The sequence below is a fragment of the Rousettus aegyptiacus genome, unplaced genomic scaffold (assembly GCF_014176215.1).
Source record: "Rousettus aegyptiacus isolate mRouAeg1 unplaced genomic scaffold, mRouAeg1.p scaffold_m13_p_9, whole genome shotgun sequence".
NCBI classification, from domain to species: domain Eukaryota; kingdom Metazoa; phylum Chordata; class Mammalia; order Chiroptera; family Pteropodidae; genus Rousettus; species Rousettus aegyptiacus.
This window is the reverse complement of record NW_023416312.1, coordinates 91,310,850-91,328,586: the sequence shown is the minus strand read 5'-3', so window position 1 is coordinate 91,328,586 and position 17,737 is coordinate 91,310,850. Positions and strand designations below refer to the sequence as shown.

At 35.0% G+C, this 17,737-nt stretch overlaps 1 pseudogene; it reads right to left on the bottom strand.

The window, feature by feature from the left end:
• Positions 1 to 12,408: 12,408 nt before the first annotated feature.
• On the bottom strand, positions 12,409 to 12,527 carry LOC118607995 (annotated as a pseudogene).
• Between the last annotated feature and the right edge of the window lie 5,210 nt (positions 12,528 to 17,737).

The following is a 17,737-nucleotide window of genomic DNA, read 5'->3' as shown; positions in this document are numbered from 1 at the left end:
ATACTGCATGATCTCACTTATATGTGGAATCTAAAAGAGTCAAATTCATAGAAGAAGAGAGTAAATTGGCAATTGTCAGGGGCTGGGAGAAGGGGGAAATAGAAAGATATTGATCAAGAAGTACAAAGTTTCAGTTATATAATATGAGTAAATTCTGGAGATCCAATTTATAGCAAAATGAATACTTTTTTGGAGATTCTGATGAACAACAATGTGAATATAGTTAACGATATTATATTGTACACTTGAAATCTACTAAGAGGACAGATCTTACATCGTCTTACCACCAAAAAAGTTTAATTTTTATGAAATAAATGCTTCAATTGTGCTCTGAAAAAATAATTTATTCTCTAATCACTGGGTATAAGATATGTTCATTAAATAAAGCTTCCTACTTTTGTTATACAAATATCCTATAGTCTTAATATTTTTACTGCTTTATCCATTCATTTTTGAGAGATACTATTATAGTCTTTCACTATGGTCATTGATTTGTGATTTTTCTCTTTGTAGTTCTGATATTTTTGGTGTTATGTGTTTTAGTACTATGTGTTAGGTAGTTATAAAAGATATATTTAGTATACCTTTTAATTTTATTATATCCCTAATATTACTTTTTTGCCTTAAAATCCATTTCACTTAATGTTGATATATCTATGACGTATTAATCCTGATGTGTTAAGATCATGGAGTACGTGGTTTTGGAATTCCAAGCAATAACAGAATGTTCGAAGTCATGGAATTAAAAATTCTATGCTGTTCTTGGGGATAGTCCAGTGTGGTTCATGTTTTGGTTATGTGAAGGTAAGTAGGAGAAGCTATGACAGGTGTCAACCATGATGGTCATTTCATACCATAACAAATAATTTAGGGTTATCTACCAATAAAGTAGAAGCAATAGAATGTGATTATCAGATTGTGTTACAGGCTGACCACTCTAATTTCTCTGGGGCTGGACTGTGTGTGAAAGTAGATGTGGGGAGACCAATAAGATTACCACCATAGTCTAGAAAAGAGTCAAATTTTAATCAGCCTATTTTCAGTACCACAGTTTGACCCCTAGGTTTCTGTAGAGCAGAGAAGATATATTATAGAAGTGTATTGTGAACACATGCACCACTACTTCCCTCAAACTTTAAATAAAACTTGGCATGCTTGTGCACTCAATGAGTCATTAATTTCTGACTGATTCAACAAAACAATCTACTATTCCATAGCTTCACTCCACCTACAACATCAGGCCTTTATGAATCATATTAATCTTCCCAATGGCATGATAAGAAACTGAAGTTTAAAATAAATAAAACATAATGAAATCCCTGAGACAACCCAAGTCAGAAAAGTGGCTGTACATTTCTGTGAGAACAGTGCTCGTGCCATTTTGGAGACCTTCATCTAAGTTGTATAGCTATTTTGGTGTCCTGCGTTCCTAAATCAATTGCTTGTATGGATAATTAGCACCCTCTATCAGTTAATTAATAAGGGTATGAGAGTTCTCCCTCCCATCAAGTTACCCTAAGACCTAAAATAAAATTCTTTCTTATATAAAAACTTACAGTCTTCCCTAAGTAGCTCGCAATGGATGATTTCTGTAGGAGAGAAGCTGACTATCGAGATCAGTCTGTTTTCTGAAATGCCCAGCTATCCTCTAGTGAATACTTTCCATCACACATTCAGGCTTGTCTTTCTCAACCAATTCCTGGCATAGAGATCTAGTGGTGTCTAAACCTGTTTTTGTCTCTTCAAAGAGCTACCGAAGACAGGTTGAGTCCACACTGGTCGGCTCAGAAGGAAAAAAGATATATAAAAATATACCCAGGTAGGCACAACATGACATTTTCTTTCAAATATTTTGCACTTGTGGTCTGTCACACATTTCAATAATATTTCCCTACCTTATTTAGACAATGTTCTTCTGAGTAAATGAACTATATAAAAAACACAACAAATTGGATAAAAGATTGATAAAGTATTACAAATTAGTAAATAGGCTCCTCATGGTGCTATCCATAGACTGTTTATTCAGCTAAGAGTAGTGTAATTTTTTATTTTATTTTTAATTTTGTAGAAAAGAAAAATACCCATTCCATTGCTCATCCTTATTTATCCCATTCAGGATTATTAAGGTTCATGAGTAATTCTTTTTTATTCTGATTTACAATGATAGTCTTGCTGCTTTCAGGTATAGATAGTATGTCAGGAGCAGGAGGGTTTCCAACCTGGAGAATACTTTACCAGCAGTGGTGAGTAGTTCTTCTAGGAAGGAAGAACATGGGGACATTGAGCTCGACATGACAATCATGGGAAAAAATCAGGTATCTCTGTGTTGCTCTTGTGTGGCAGTCTTTATTTTCAGTGGGTGAAGAGTTATTGCCTGTTGACACAGGGGTCTTTTTAGCCATCTCTAGAGAGGTTGTCTTCCATAAGTGTCATCCATTGATTCTATGTGTGCTCTATCTTTTGCACATTCATTTAGCAAATATATACTGCACTCAACATTTACCATGCTCCAGAGGCAGTATAACATAATGGTTTGGAGCAAGAAATCTATAGGTAAGTAATCAGGCTATGTTCAAATTCTGACTCAGGAAATGCTTTCTTTGTGACCATGGCGATTTAATTAATTTCTTTGCCTTGTTCTTTTCATCTGTAAATTGAAGGATAATGATACCTCTTAGAGTGATTTGTTAAGATTAATCACTTAATATGTAGTCACTGCTTAGAAAATAATACAAACACTAAAATACTGTTTATCACTGCTAGACGCTGTGCTAGTCCTGAGGATATGGCTGTCAGGGTCCTACTCCATGGAGTCAGCCCCTGCAGAGCAGCTTGTACACTGGAGTAATGACCAATCCTCACAGCCAGTCAGCCTAAAGGTTAGTCGCACCCACTGACATGCCAACAGCAACCAAGACTCAACTACAACAGGAGGGCACACACAATGTACACAAGGGACACTCCTGAAGCTCCCAGCTCAGGTGATCAGGGAGACTGCACCACTGGGCCCCACAGCATACCTAATACATAAGGCCACTCTAACAAGATGGACAGAAATAGCAGATATACCTAATACATAGAAACAAACATAAGAAGAAAGCCAAAATGAGTAGACAAAGAAATATATCCCAAATGAAAGAATAGGAGAAAACTCCAGAAAAAGAAATAAATAAAATGAAGGCAAACAATCAAACAGATACTGAGTTCAAAACACTTGTTATAAGGATGCTCAAATAACTTAGTAAGAATTTCAACAAAGAGATACTAAGTATAAAAGAGGACACAGAAACCATAAAAAAATAACCAGTCAGAAATGAAGAATACAATAAATGAAATGAAAAGCACAGGAAAGGGAATCAACAACAGAGTAACTGAAGTAGAAAAACAAGTCAGCAATTTAGAATGCAAGGTATCAGAAAACACGCAATGAGAGCAAAAAGACAAAAAGATTTTAAAAATGAAGGTAGTTTAAGGGACCTCTGGGACAATGTCAAGTGTAACAACATTCACATCATGGGGGTATTAGAAGGAGAAGAGAGCAAGCAAGGAATTGAAAATCTATTTCGAGAAATAATGAGTAAAAACTCCCATAACCTGGTGAAGGAAATAAACATACAAATCCAGGAAGAGCAAAGAGACCCAAACAACATGAACCCAAATAGGCCCATATCATATCATAATTAAAATGACAAAGTTTAAAGAAAAAAGAGAATCTTAAAAGCAGCAAGAGAAAGGCAGTTAGTTGACTATAAGGGAGTTCCCATAAGACCGTCAGCTGATATTTCAACAGAAACCTTGCAGGCCAGAAGGGATTGACAGGAAATATTCAAAGTGTTAAAAAGAAAGGACCTAAAATCAAGACTATTCTACCCAGCAAGGCTATCATTTAGAATTGAAGGGCAAATAAAGAGCTTCCCAGACAAGAAAAAGGTAAAAAGGTTCTTCACCAGTAAACCACTATTACAAAAAATGGCAATATCTATGTACCCATCAATAATCACTTTAAAAGTAAGTGGATTAAATGCTCCAATCAAAAGACATAGAATAGCTGAATGAATAAGAAATAAGACCCATACATATGCTATCTACAAGACTCCTACTTCAGATTGAAAGACACACACAGACTAAAAGAAATGAAAAAAATATTTCATACAAACAAAAATGAAAAAAAGTAGGGCTAGTAATGCTTATATCAGACAAAATAGACTTTAAATCGAAGGCTATAATAATAGACAAGGGGACATTACATAATGACAAAGGATCACTCCAACAAGAGAATATAACCCTTGTAAACCTTCATGCACCCAACATAGGAGCACCTACCTATATAAAGCAAATACTGATGGACATAAAGGAAGAAATCAACAGTAATAAAGTCATAGCAGGGGACTTTAATACCTCATTGACATCAATGGATAGATCTTACAGACAGGAAATTGACAAAGAAACAGTGGCCTTATGTAACTCATTAGACAAATAAATTTAATTGACATTTTTAGAGCATTTCACATAAAAGCGGCAAAATATGCATTCTTTTCAAATGCTCTTGGAACACTTTCCAGGATAAAGCTCATCTTAGTCCACAAAACAAGTCTCAATTAATTTAAGGAGACTGAAATCATATCAAGAGTCCCTCTGACCACAATGAAATGAAGCTAGAAATTAATTATAAGAAGAAAACTGAAAAACAAACACATTGAGGCTAAATAACATGCTTCTAAACAATGAATAGCTTAACAATGAGATCAACGAAGAAATCGAAAAATAACTCAAGACAAAATAAAATGAAAATTCTATGACCCAAAATCTACAGAACACAGCAAAAGCAGTCCTGAGGGAAATTCATAGCAATAGAAGCCTACTGCAAGAAACAAGAATAAACTCGAATAAACAATCTAACATTTACCTAAAGGAATTAGAACAATAGCAACAAACAAAACCCAAAATAAGTAGTAGGAAGGAAATAATAAAGATAAGAGTGGAAATGAAAAAGTTGAGTCTAAATAAAACAATACAAAAGATCAATGAAACCAAGAGCTGGCTCTTTAAAAAGATAAAACCAATAAACCCTTAACCAATAAAAAAGAGAAAAACCAAAAAAAAATTTTCAGAAATGAAAGAGAAATGACAACTGAGAACACAGAAATACAAAGGATTTAACAAAGTACTCTGAACAATTATATGCCAACAAATTCAACAATCTGGAAGAAATGGATATATTCCTAGAAACGTGAAGTCTTCTAAGACTTAATTGTAAAACAGAAAATCCAAATGGACCAATTACTATTAACGAAAACAAATCAGTAATTAAAATACTCCTAAGAACAACAACAAAAAGTCCTGAATGGGATGACTTCATAGGTGAATTTTACCATACATTCAAAGAAGAATCAATATTTGTTATCCTCAAACAATTCCAAAAAATTCAAAAGGAAGGAAGGCTACCAAGCTAATTTTACGAGGCCAAATTCATCCTGTTTCCAAAAGCAGACAAAGACATTATAAAAAAGAAATTATAAGCCAATATCCTTGATGAAGATAGATGCAAAACTACTCAACAAAATATTAGCAAAAAGAATTCAGTAATACATTAAAAAGCCCATACACCATGATCAAGTGGGATTCATTCCTGGGATAAAATGTTGGTTCAATATCCACAAATCAGTTAATGTAAAACACATGATAATCAAAATGAAAAATAAAAATACTTCCAGCAAGGTGGGAATAGTGGGAACAAACCCCAACATAATAAAGGCCATACATGACAAACCCACAGATACCATCATACTCAATAGTGAAAAGCTAAAAATGTTTTCCTTAAGATCAGGAACAAGACAAGAATGTCCACTTTCACCACTTTTATTCAAGATAGAATTAAAAATCCTAGCAACAGCAATCAGAAAAGAAAGAGATAAAAGGCATCCAAATTAGAAAGGAAGAAGCAAAACTGTCATTTTTTCAGATGACATGATACTATATGTAGAGAACCCTCAAGATTCCACCAGAAAGCTGTTAGAATGAATAAATGAGTTCAGTAGCAGGTTGCAAAAATTAATATTCAGGAATCGGTTACATTTGCATAAGAAAGAAGTTAAGAAAACAATCCTATTTATGATTGCATCAAATAAATAAAATATCTAGGAAGAAATTTAACCAAAGAAGTGAGAGACTTACTTGTACTTGGAAAATTATAAGAAATTGAAGAAAAAATTGAGGAAGATACAAATAAATGGAAGCATATACCATACTGTTGGATAGGAAAAATTAACATCTATAAAATGTCCGTACTACCCAAACAACCTTCAGATTCAATGTAATCCCTATTAAAATACTAATAGCATTTTTCACAGAACTACATCAATTATTCCTAAAGTTTATATGGAGCCACAAAAACCCCAAAGAGCTACATCAGTCTTGACAAAGAACAGAATAGGAGGTATCACAATACCTTCATTTAGTAATTGAAACAGCATTAAAAACAGACACATAGATCAGTGGAACAGAATCGAGAGCCCAGAAATCACCCCACGCTGGCATGGTCAATTAATCTATGACAAAGGAGGAAAGAAACACACCAAGGTAAACACGGTAGTCTATTCAATAAATGATGTTGGGAAAACTGAACAGATACATACAAAACAATGAAACTAGACCACCTTCTTATACCATATACAAATATAAACTCAAAATGGATTAAAGACTTAAATGTAAGACCTGAAACCATAAAACTCCTAAAAAATAACATAGGCAGTAAATTCTCTGATATTGTGCTTAGTAATATTTTCTCTGATATGTTGCCTCGGGCAAGGGAAACAAAAGAAAAAATAAACAAATAGGACTACGTAAAACTCAAGAGTTGTTGTACAGCAAAGGAAACCATCAACAAAACAAAAAGACAATCTACTGAATGGGAGAAGATATTCACCGATGATACATAAATAAGGAGTTAATATCCAAAACTTATAACTCACACAACTTAACACCAAAAAACTAACAATCCAATTAAAAAATGGGCATAGGACCTGAAGAGACATTTCTCCAAAGAGGACGTACAGATGGCTGAAAGACATAGGAAAGGATGCTCAACATCAGTAATCTTCAGAGAAATGTAAATTAAAACCACAATGAGATATTATCTCACACCTGTTAGAATAGCTATCATCGATAAATCAAAAAACTAAAAGTGTTGGCAAGAATGTGAAGAAAAGGGAACCCTTGTGCACTATTGGTGGAATTGCAAATTGGTGTAGCCACTATGGAAAACAGTTTGGAAGTTCTGAAAAACTTAAAAATAGAACTACCTTATGACCCAGCAATTCCATTTCTGGATATTATCCAGGAAATCAAAAATACTAATTAAAAAAAGATATATGCATCCCTATGTTCATGGCAACACTACTCATAATAGCCGATATAGAAGCAACCTAAGTGCCCATCAATAGGTGGTTGGATAAAGAATATTGCTCGGCCGTAAAAAAAGAACGAAATCTTACCATTTGTGACATCATGAATGGACCTAGTGGGAATTATGCTAAGTGAAATAAGTCGGACAGAGAAAGACAAATAACATATGGTTTCACTTATATGTGGAATTTAAAGAACAAAATAAACAAACAAAACAGAAACAAACTCATAGATACAAAGATCAAACTGATGGTTGCCAGATGGGAGATGGGTTGAGAGACTGGATAAGAAACATGAAGGAATGAAATTGGTAGTTACAAAATAGTCATGGGGCTGTAAATTACAGCAGAGGGAATATAGTCAATAATATCATGGTAACTATGTATGGTGTCAGGTGGGTAACAGACTTATTGGGAGAATCACTTTGTAAATTATATGAATGTCTAATCACTATGCTATACACCTGAAACTAATATAAAATAATGTTGCATGTCAAGTGTAATCGAAAAATAAAAAGAAATTATAACAGTAAAAAAAGAATAAATGATATAATGCCATGTATAATGCCACGGAGACCAGTTAGAACATTATCGCAATAATTCAGGTGAGAAATGAGTGTGGCTATGACCTTGGTAGGAGCACAATTAAACCCATGACAAATGTGTGATGCTCAGAGAAAGGGATTAATTGGAAACATAAACGTTTTAAAACTATATATTCTACATTCCTATCTCACAAATATGCCTTAATTGAGAATTTTTTAATGTATATACATTTTATATAACCAAAAGTTGAAAAAATATCAAACATGACTGATTTTACATATTATTGTATGGGTCTGGGTGTTCTGTTGGTGACTAACTTTGTATGCATGATTGATAAAATAAAACATATAACTCATATTTTATGTCTATTCCATAAAAATTTTTGATGTTTTTATTTCAGCAAAATTATTGTTGTCATAATCAATCTGTTTACATAATATTTATCCTATTCTTGACAATTCCAAATTAGATGTTCTTTCTTGAGTCGTGGTACTATTAATAGTGTAGATAATGGAAAAATTTTTAGTAGCAACTAAAATTATAAATAAAATCATTAAAGCAATATTTAGATTCATAAATAAACCATTGGTTTTACTTATCACATTCAAATAGTGTAATACAATGCATTTAACAAATTTTCATTATTGCAGAAAATATACTATGTTTAAATTTCATAATTTAATTCTCCGTGACATATACGAATTTCACAAAGACTTAAAGTAACATTTAGATGCATATCGTAATTTAAAAAATTGTATCATGCTACCCACAAATCATGTGGAAACTTTAAGATTAATTTACATTTTAAATTTAAACAAATATGAATTATTTAATATGACAAAACATTCCTCAGCTTCTGTATCCAATTGTCATGAATACTGAACTAATTTATAATATCCTTCAGTTAACACAAAAGAAAGCTAGAAATGGACATAGCACTACTAGGAAATGATATTTTCTTATTTAAGATTCTACATCATTTATGCTATTGGAGAGGAAAGATTTGATAGCTTAGTATGTTTCCGTCATTATTTAGGAGCTTCTGCCTCTCAAATCCTTCCTACATTCTAATGTGGTGTCCATCTTCAATTTCAGCAGCCAAACGGTGAGTCTTCAGAGCACTTATATATAGTTATTTATTTTTCAAAAATACAGAGCAACAGATGTGTTTCTCTGTAGCCTAAATGATATTCATCAGGAAAGTGGAAGTTTAGGGTTAGAGATCATATATTTTTTTTCCTTCATATACATTTATTTTTTTATTATGTTTATTGGGGTAACATTGGTTAATAAAATTATATAATTTTCAAGTGTACATTATCATTCAACATCTGTATATTCTATTGTGTGTTTACCACACAAAATCCAGTTTCCTTCAGCTACCATATGTTTGATCCCCTTTACCCACTTCACCCTCCCTCAATCACCCTATATTTGACCCCCTTACCCTGTCTACCTCCCCTCTCCGCCCCCAACCCCTACCCTCTGGTAACCACTAGTCTACTGTCCATGTCCATGAGTCTCTGTTTGTCCTGTTCTTTTGTCGCTTTTAGGTTTATATCCCACATAAGTGATATCATGTGATTTTCAACTTTTTCTGTCTGCTTATTTCACTTAGGATGATTATCTTGAGGTCCATCTATGTTGTCACAAATGGCAGTATTTCATCTCTTCTTACGACTGAGTAATATTCTATTGTATATGTGTACCACTGCTTCTTTAGCCAGTCATCTATTGTAGGACACTTCAGTTGCTTCCATGTCCTGGCCAGTGTGAATAATGCTGCGATGAACATCAGTGTGAAAATATCTTTTTGGGTATGGGCTTTCAAGTCTTTGGGGTAAATACCCAGTAGAAGGATTGGTAGATCATATGGTAGATTAATTCTTTTATATCTTTGAGGAACCTCGATACACTTTTCCATAGCAGCTGTACCAATTTGCAGTCTCATCAGCAGTGCATGAGGGTTCATTTTCCTCTGCATCCTCTCCAACATTTGTTATTACTTGTCCTGTTGGTGATAGCTATTCTAACAGGTGTGAGGTGGTATTTCATTGTGATTTAGATTTGTATTTCCCTAATAGTAGCAATGTTGAACATCTTTTCATATATATGTTGGCCATTTGTATGTCCTCTAGGGAGAAGTGTCTGTTCAGGTCCTCTGCCCATTTTTTAATCGTCACTTGTTTTTTTGTTATTATTGAGTTGTATGAGTTCTTTGTATATTTTGGATATTAGGCCCTTATCAGAGGCATTGCTAGAAAATATATTTACCCATGTGGATGGTTGTCTCTTTACCTTGTTGACGATTTCTTTTGCTGTGCAGAAGCTTTTTAGTTTGATGTAGTCCCATTCATTTATTTTTGCTTTTACTTCTCTTGCCTTTGAGGTCAAATTCTTAAAATCCTCTTTAATTCAAGGTCCTTGAGTTTAGTTCCTGTGTTTTCTTCTATGCTTGTTATTGTTTCAGGTCTTATATTCAGCTACCTAATCCATTTTGAGTTAATTTTGGTGAGTGGTGATAGACAACAGTCTAGTTTCATTCTTTTGCAGGTGGCTTTCCAGTTTTCCCAGCACCATTTATTGCAGAGGCTTTCCTTTCTCCACTGTATGTTTTTGGCTTTTTTTGTCAAAACTTATTTGCTCATATAAATATGGGTTTACTTCTAGACTCTCGATTCTGTTAACACTGGACCATGTGTCTGTTTTGCTGCCAATACTATGTCATTTTAATTACTGTCACTTTGTAGTATAATTTGAAGTCAGGAAGAGTGATGCCTCCAATCTCATTCTTTTTTTCTCAGGCTGGCTTTGGCAATTCGGGGTCTTTTGTGCTTTCATACAAATCTGATAATTTTTGTTTTATTTCTTAAAAAAAAGCTTATGGGAATTAGGTGGGGATTGCGTTAAATCTGTATGTTGCTTTAGGTAATATGGGCATTTTAACAATGTTGATTCTTCCAATCCAAGATCATGAAATATCTTTCCATTTCTTTGTATCTTCTTCAATTTCTTGTAATATGATCTTGTAGTTTTCATTATATAGGTCCTTCACATGTTTTGTTAAATTTATTCCTATGTATTTTATTTTTGTTGCAATTATGAAAGGAATTATTTTTTCCCACTTCTTTTTCTGATGCTTCATTTAGAGTATAGGAGTTCTATGGATTTTTGAACGTTGATTTTGTATCCAGAGACTTTACTATATTTGCTTATTGTTTCTAGTAGTGTTCTTGTGGACTCTTTAGGGTTTTCTATATAGAGGATCATGTCATCCACAAATAGTGACACTTTGACTTCATTTCCTATTTGGATGCCTTTTATATCTTTCTCTTGCTTGATTACACTCGCTAGGACCTCCAATGTTATATTGAATAACAGTGGTGATAGTGGACAACCTTGTCATGTTCCCGATCTTAGAGGGAAGGTTTTTATTTTTTCACCCTTAAGTATAATGTTGGCTGAGTGTTCGTCATAGATGGTCTTTATTATGTTAAGTTACTTGCCTTCTATACCGATCATGCAAAGTGTTTGATCATAATTGGATGCTGTATCTTTTCAAAGGCTTTCTCTGCATCTATAGATATGATCATATAATTCTTATTTTTTTATGTGGTATATCACATTGAATGATTTGCGTATGTTGAACCATCCCCGTGCCCCTGGGATGAAGCCCACTGATTGTGGTGTATAATCTTTTTAATATATTGCTCTATTCGGTTTGCTAGTATCTTATTTAGGATTTTTACAACCATGTTCATGAGAGATATTGGTCTGTATTTTCTTTTTTGTGTTATCTTTATCTGGTTTTGGTATCAGAGTAATATTGGCCTCATAAAATGAGTTGGAAAGTGTTGCCTCCTCTTTGATTCTTTAGAAGAGTTGAGGAGAATAGGCATTAAATCTTTGAATATTTGGTAGAATTCACTGGTGAAGCCATCTGGTCCTGGACTTTTACTTTTTGGTAGGTTTTTGATGATCGTTTCAATTTCCATACTGCTTGCTGGTCAGTCTATTTAGATTTTCCAGATCTTCTTGATTCAGTCTAGGTAGATTGTACTTTTCTAAGTAGTGGTCTATTTCTTCTAGGTTATTAAATTTGTTGTTATGTACTTTTTCATAGTATTCTTGTATGACCCTTTGTATTACTGTGATGTCAGTTGTAATTTCCTCTCTTTCATCCCTGATTTTGTTTATTTGTGTGCTTTCTCATTTATCTTTAGTGAGTCTAACATGAGTCTAACTTGGGTTTGTCAATTTATTAATCTTCTCAAAGAACCAGTTCTTTGTTGCATTTATTTTTTCTACTGTTTTTTATTTCCAATTTCATTATTTCTACTCTAATTTTATTCATTCATTCATTCATTCATTCATTCGTTTTTTAGGCAAGGCAATCCTTGGTTGACCTCACAGATTGCAAGAACTCTGTCAGCTTACAATCCCTTATTTTTTAGTTTTACACCTACAGCACCTGGTATTCCTACATGGTCACTCATCCAAGTACTAACCAGGCTCGACCCTGCTTAGCTTCCGAGATCAGATAGGATAGGGCTTGTTCAGGGTAGCATGTCCATAGACTCTGTTCTAATATTGATGATTTCTTTCCTTCTGCTGACTTTAGGCTTCATTTGTTCTTCCTTTTCTTCCTTTTCTAGTTTTTTAAGATGAAAAGTTCAGTTGTTTAATTGAGCTCACTCTTGTTTTTGGAGATAGGCCTGTAATGATCTGAACTTTCCTTTTATGACCACTTTTGCCATGTCCCAAAAGTTCTGATATGTTGTCCCACATTATTATTCATTTCTATGTATCTTTTGATCTCTATTTTCATTTCTTCTCTAACCCAGTTATTCTCCAGTAGCATGTTGTTTAATCTCCATGTATTTGTGGTTCTTCCTGATTTTTTGCAGGTGCTCTTAGTTTCAAAGCATTATGATCAGAGAATGTGGTTAGTATGATTTCAATCCTCTTATATATGTTGACGCTATCTCTGTGTCCCAGTATGTGGTTGATATTGAGAATGTTCCATGTGCACTAGAGAAGAATGTATAAGCAGTTGTTTTGGGATGGAAGACTCTGTAAATGTCAATTATGTCCAGTTGGTCTAATGTGTCATTTAAGTATGTTATTTCCTTATTGATTTTCTGTTTGGATGATCTGTCCATATTTGACAATGGAGTATTTAGATCCCTTACTATGATAGTGTTTTGGTCTGTTTCACCCTTTAGTTCTGTTAGTAATTGCTTTATATATTTTGGGGCTCCCTGATTGAGAGCATAGATATTAATAAGTGTTATGACTTCTTGGTGCATGATTATCTTTTTCATTATGAGCTATCCCTCAGTATCTTTCTTTACCTTTTTTATTTTGCAGTCTATTTCGTCTGATATTAGTACCATTACTTCCGCTTTCCTCTGAATGTCATTTGCTTGAAATATCATTTTCCACCCTTTCACTTTGAGTCTATATTTGTATTTGGAACTGAGATGTGTCTCCTGGAGGCACCATGTGGTTGGGTTTTGTTTTCTGGTCCATTCTGGAACTCTGTGCCTTTTTATTGGTGAGTGCAAAACATTTACATTTAAGGTGATTATTGAAATCTGAGGTCTTTTTATAGCCATTTTATCTTTCGCTTTCTAGTAGCTCAGTGTTTCCATTGTTTCCTTGTTCTTGTGTTTCTGTTTTATTTTGGTTGGCTTTTGTGGGCTTTCCTTCTGGTTCTTCTTGTTTTATATTATATACTTCAGTTCTGAATCTTTGATGTGTGCTTACTATTATGAATATGTAAAGGATAGTTATATATACACACATACACATACAGTCGTCCATTTTCTTCTGCGCGTACCTTATCTCCATTCCCCTTTGCAAATTTGTATCTTTGAATCCTCTTCTTTTCAGTCATTATTATCTCAATTTGTCCCTATGTATGCTGAATGCTCATTACTATCTTGTTATAACAATTCTCTTCTTATTATTTAAGCTTATAATGCCCTGTTCTTAATAAGGGTTGCACTCCTTTGCTTCTATTTGTCTGTCACTTTACTCCTAATTATGTTTTTTTTTGTATCATTTTGTTTTAGGTGAGCTGACCCCTTTCAGTATTTCCTGTAGTGCAGGCCTCGTAGTGGAGGATTCCTGTTTTTTTATGTTTGGAATTATCTTAATTTCTCCTTCATATCTAAAGGAGAGCTTAGCTGGATACATTATTCTAGGTAGTTCATTTCACTTAATAGTTTAAATAGTTTAAATATTTGATTCCATTCCTTTCTGGCTTGTAAGGTTTGCGCTGAGAAATCCGAGGATTATCTAATTTTTTTTTATAAGTTCCCGTTTTCTTCTCCCTGGCTGCCCTGAGAATTCTGTCTTTGTCGTTGATTTTTGATAATTTTAATACAATGTGTCTTGAAGAAGGCCTATTTGGGTTGAGATAATTGCATGTTTTGTTGGCTTCTTGAAGTCTAAGCTCCAGCTCATTCTTTAGATTTGGGAAACTCTCGTCCACTACTAGTCTGAACATGCTTTCTAGTCCCTGCTCCATTTCTTCACCTTCAGTAATGCCCATTATTCTTATGTTTCCTCTCCTGATAGTATCAGCTAGTTCTTCAATTTCTTTCATTATTTTTCATTCTTCGGTTTCTCTCTTCTTCCTTGTGATTTATTTCTAGATTTCTGTCTTTGATATCACTGATCCTTTCTTCCATTTGGTCGACTCTATTTCCCAAGCTTACTATTTTATTTTTCTACTTTTGCGGTATGTTCTTCATCTCCAGAAGTTCTATTTGGTTCTTTTTTAAAGTTTCAATCTCCTTGCTCTGATCATCTAGGTGTTCTTTCAGTTCCTCATATGACTTGTTTCGGAATTCATTGAGTTTTTCAGAAGCACCATCCTGAATTCTCTGTCATTTAAGTTGCCTATTTCTATGTCTGTAAGCTTATTTTCTGGAGATTTTTCTCTTTTTTTTTCTGAGATGCCTCGTCACCTTGATTGTTCATGGTGTTTAATGGACTATTTCTCTGCCTGGAAATTAATGGAAATGTATTCTGCTTTTTTCCCCAGAAAGATTATATAATGATCTCTTCTTAGTCTGTTGTAAGGGAGGCGCTTTTCTTTTGGTTTCCAGTAGGTGGCATCTAAGCTTCTTGGATCCCCGCTTTGCATAAAGCATAAAATTGCCTTTTTATTTTCTGATAGATATTTAATCACGCTTGCTATTCTCAGTTTCAGTCCCTGACAGTGTCGGTGAGAGTTTTGATAGTGTTTCTCAGATTCCCCTGGGGCTCTGTGTTTTCCGGTCTCAGAGGGTATGGGGGGAGGGGCCCTCTGGGTTGGAGGTTGGAGACTGTGGCTCAGCCTACATTTTGCAACTGTGGTTGGTAAAAATCAACTGTTGTTTTTCTGCTGTCCCACTTCTCTGCTTTCTTCCCTGATGATTGGGGCCTTCCTTCCGCTGCGGGGCCCTCACTGCTTTCCCAGGCAGGGCTATTCAGGGAAGTCGCCGCACCTTCTCCCCTCCCCTTCTTCCAACAGGGAGCTCCAGCTGCAAGAGGCAGCTTCTTTATTTGTCCCAGTCTACCACCCGACACCTGGGGTTCTGACCTGTGGTAGCTCTTATGCACAGATCCCATGCTCAGACGTGCTGGTGTGCAGTTTGGGTGTTTTTTGTTGAGTTTTAGATGTTCAGCTTATTGTTGTTTCAAGGAGAGAGATCCAGGGACATCTCTCACTCCACCGTGTTTCCAGAGATCCTCCTACAGATCATATTTTGACAGTGCTAAGCATCTGATCTCATATAGCAAAAGGGTCCATATGTTATTTTTTTAGATTTATTTTTTCATTTTAGAGATATGCATGGCCCTCTAAAGAAGTGAGCCAAGAAAAAGGCACTTCTTCATTGGGGCTAAGGGTGGCACAGGTGGTGGTGGGGGGCTCAAAAGCAGGAAGGTTCAGGGTATATCTTAAAGTATAGATCGCCAAAGAATCTTTATTAAATGAGATGGGTAAGACTGTATGAGGAAAAGGCTTTAGCATGGGAAGATCAGGAGCTCTTGTTTTGAAATATGATTCTGAGATATCTATTAGACATCAAGTAGAAATGTCAAGTAAGAAGCTGCATATACAAGTCTGGATTTTAGGAGAGATGTTGAGGCTGGAGATATAGATTTTGGGAGTCTTTAGCATATAGATGGTATATAAAGACACGAGACTGGATGAAATCACCATGGGAGTTAGTGTATTTTAGACAAGAGCTATGACTAAGGGTTCCTGGGTATTCCAATGTTAAAAGTGGGGAAGAAAAGGAGAAGATGGCAAAAGAGACTGAGAAGGAAAAGTCTGTGAGTTAAAAGGAAAAGGATGAAAACATATCACAGTATCCAGACATTTAAGCCAAAAAGCATTAAGGAGCATTGTGCCAAATGTTGGTGTGTGAGAATGAGACCTGACCATTGGGTACAGCAATGTGGTCATCATTGGTGACCGTGAGAAAAGCAGTTTAGTATGAAGTCATAGGAGTAAAAGCCTGATGTGAATATGTATAGAGAAAATTAAAGGGAAGGAATTGGATTTAGCAAGTATAGAAAAGTATAGAAAATATAGAAAACTCAGGAAGTTTAGCTGCAAGCAGTAAAGGGAAATGGGGTGGTGCCTGTAGGGCAAAGTGCAGCCAAGACTATTTTTTAAAGCAACATGTGTGCATGCTGGTGGGCATGATCTAGCAGAGTGGAGAAAAATGATAATGTATAGTTGATCTATAGTAACAGGTGAGAATGTAGAGTATGTGACAGCAGATGCTGTTAGGTGAGTAGATGTGATGGTGCAAGCATGTGGAACTTCTGATCACTGCAAATTTCTCAGTGATACAGTAAGCAAGCTCATCGGCTGATAGTGGGGTAGGTGGGGTAGGCAGTTTTAGAGGTTTAAAGAGAGAGGATATAGTATGAAGTATGAATGCTGGAGAGTGAGACAGTGCATGGATTACATTAAATTTTCAATTGAGATTACTGGGGATAAATTTAAAGTAATTCCAATAATCATGACTGTGTGATTTCATACAGCTATACTCAGCTGCATAGATGCTGGCGCACAATAGGGAGAAATTGGATTCAATAGGGTTATTGTTTTCCAAGAGGGTACAACAAAGCAAGAGAGGGACAGGGAGTTGAGGGTATATGCAAACAAGAGATTTTAATGTTTGACCCTGGAATTTAACCTGGTCAAGGAGGTAAGAAAGAACATGAGGGTTGAGGGACAGTAGTAAAAGTGATAGTACCACTTACAGCCAGATGAGTTGAAGAATTGAGTTGGTTAAGAGAAGGAATAAGATAGACATATAGGAGGTAGTAGACAGAGAGTGACGATTGAAACTGAGATCATGGAGGGGTCGAACATTACTTATGATAAAACCAAGGTTATGACCATGGGAACAAGTATCTGAGTGACAGTAAAGACAAAATCATTGGAGGAGGAAAATTCAAGGAATTGAGACATTGGAATGTTCGAGTATCATTTATGTCTATTATGAAATTGCTAAGAATTTAGAGAAAATGTCAATGTACCAGGAAATAAAATATCTGGTAGATGAGGCACAGTGAGGCACAGTGAGTAATTTTGCCTGATGATATGAGAATCAAAATGGACAGTGTTTACGGAGGAGGATGACAGAATGGTTGGGAGCAGTATTGAGGAATCAAAGTGGACAACTCTCTGACCTCCAGGTGTAGTGTTTAGAAAGACAGCAAGAGAAAAATGAGGCACAGAGGGAAGACAGCAGAAACAATGTCCTCAGGGGAGA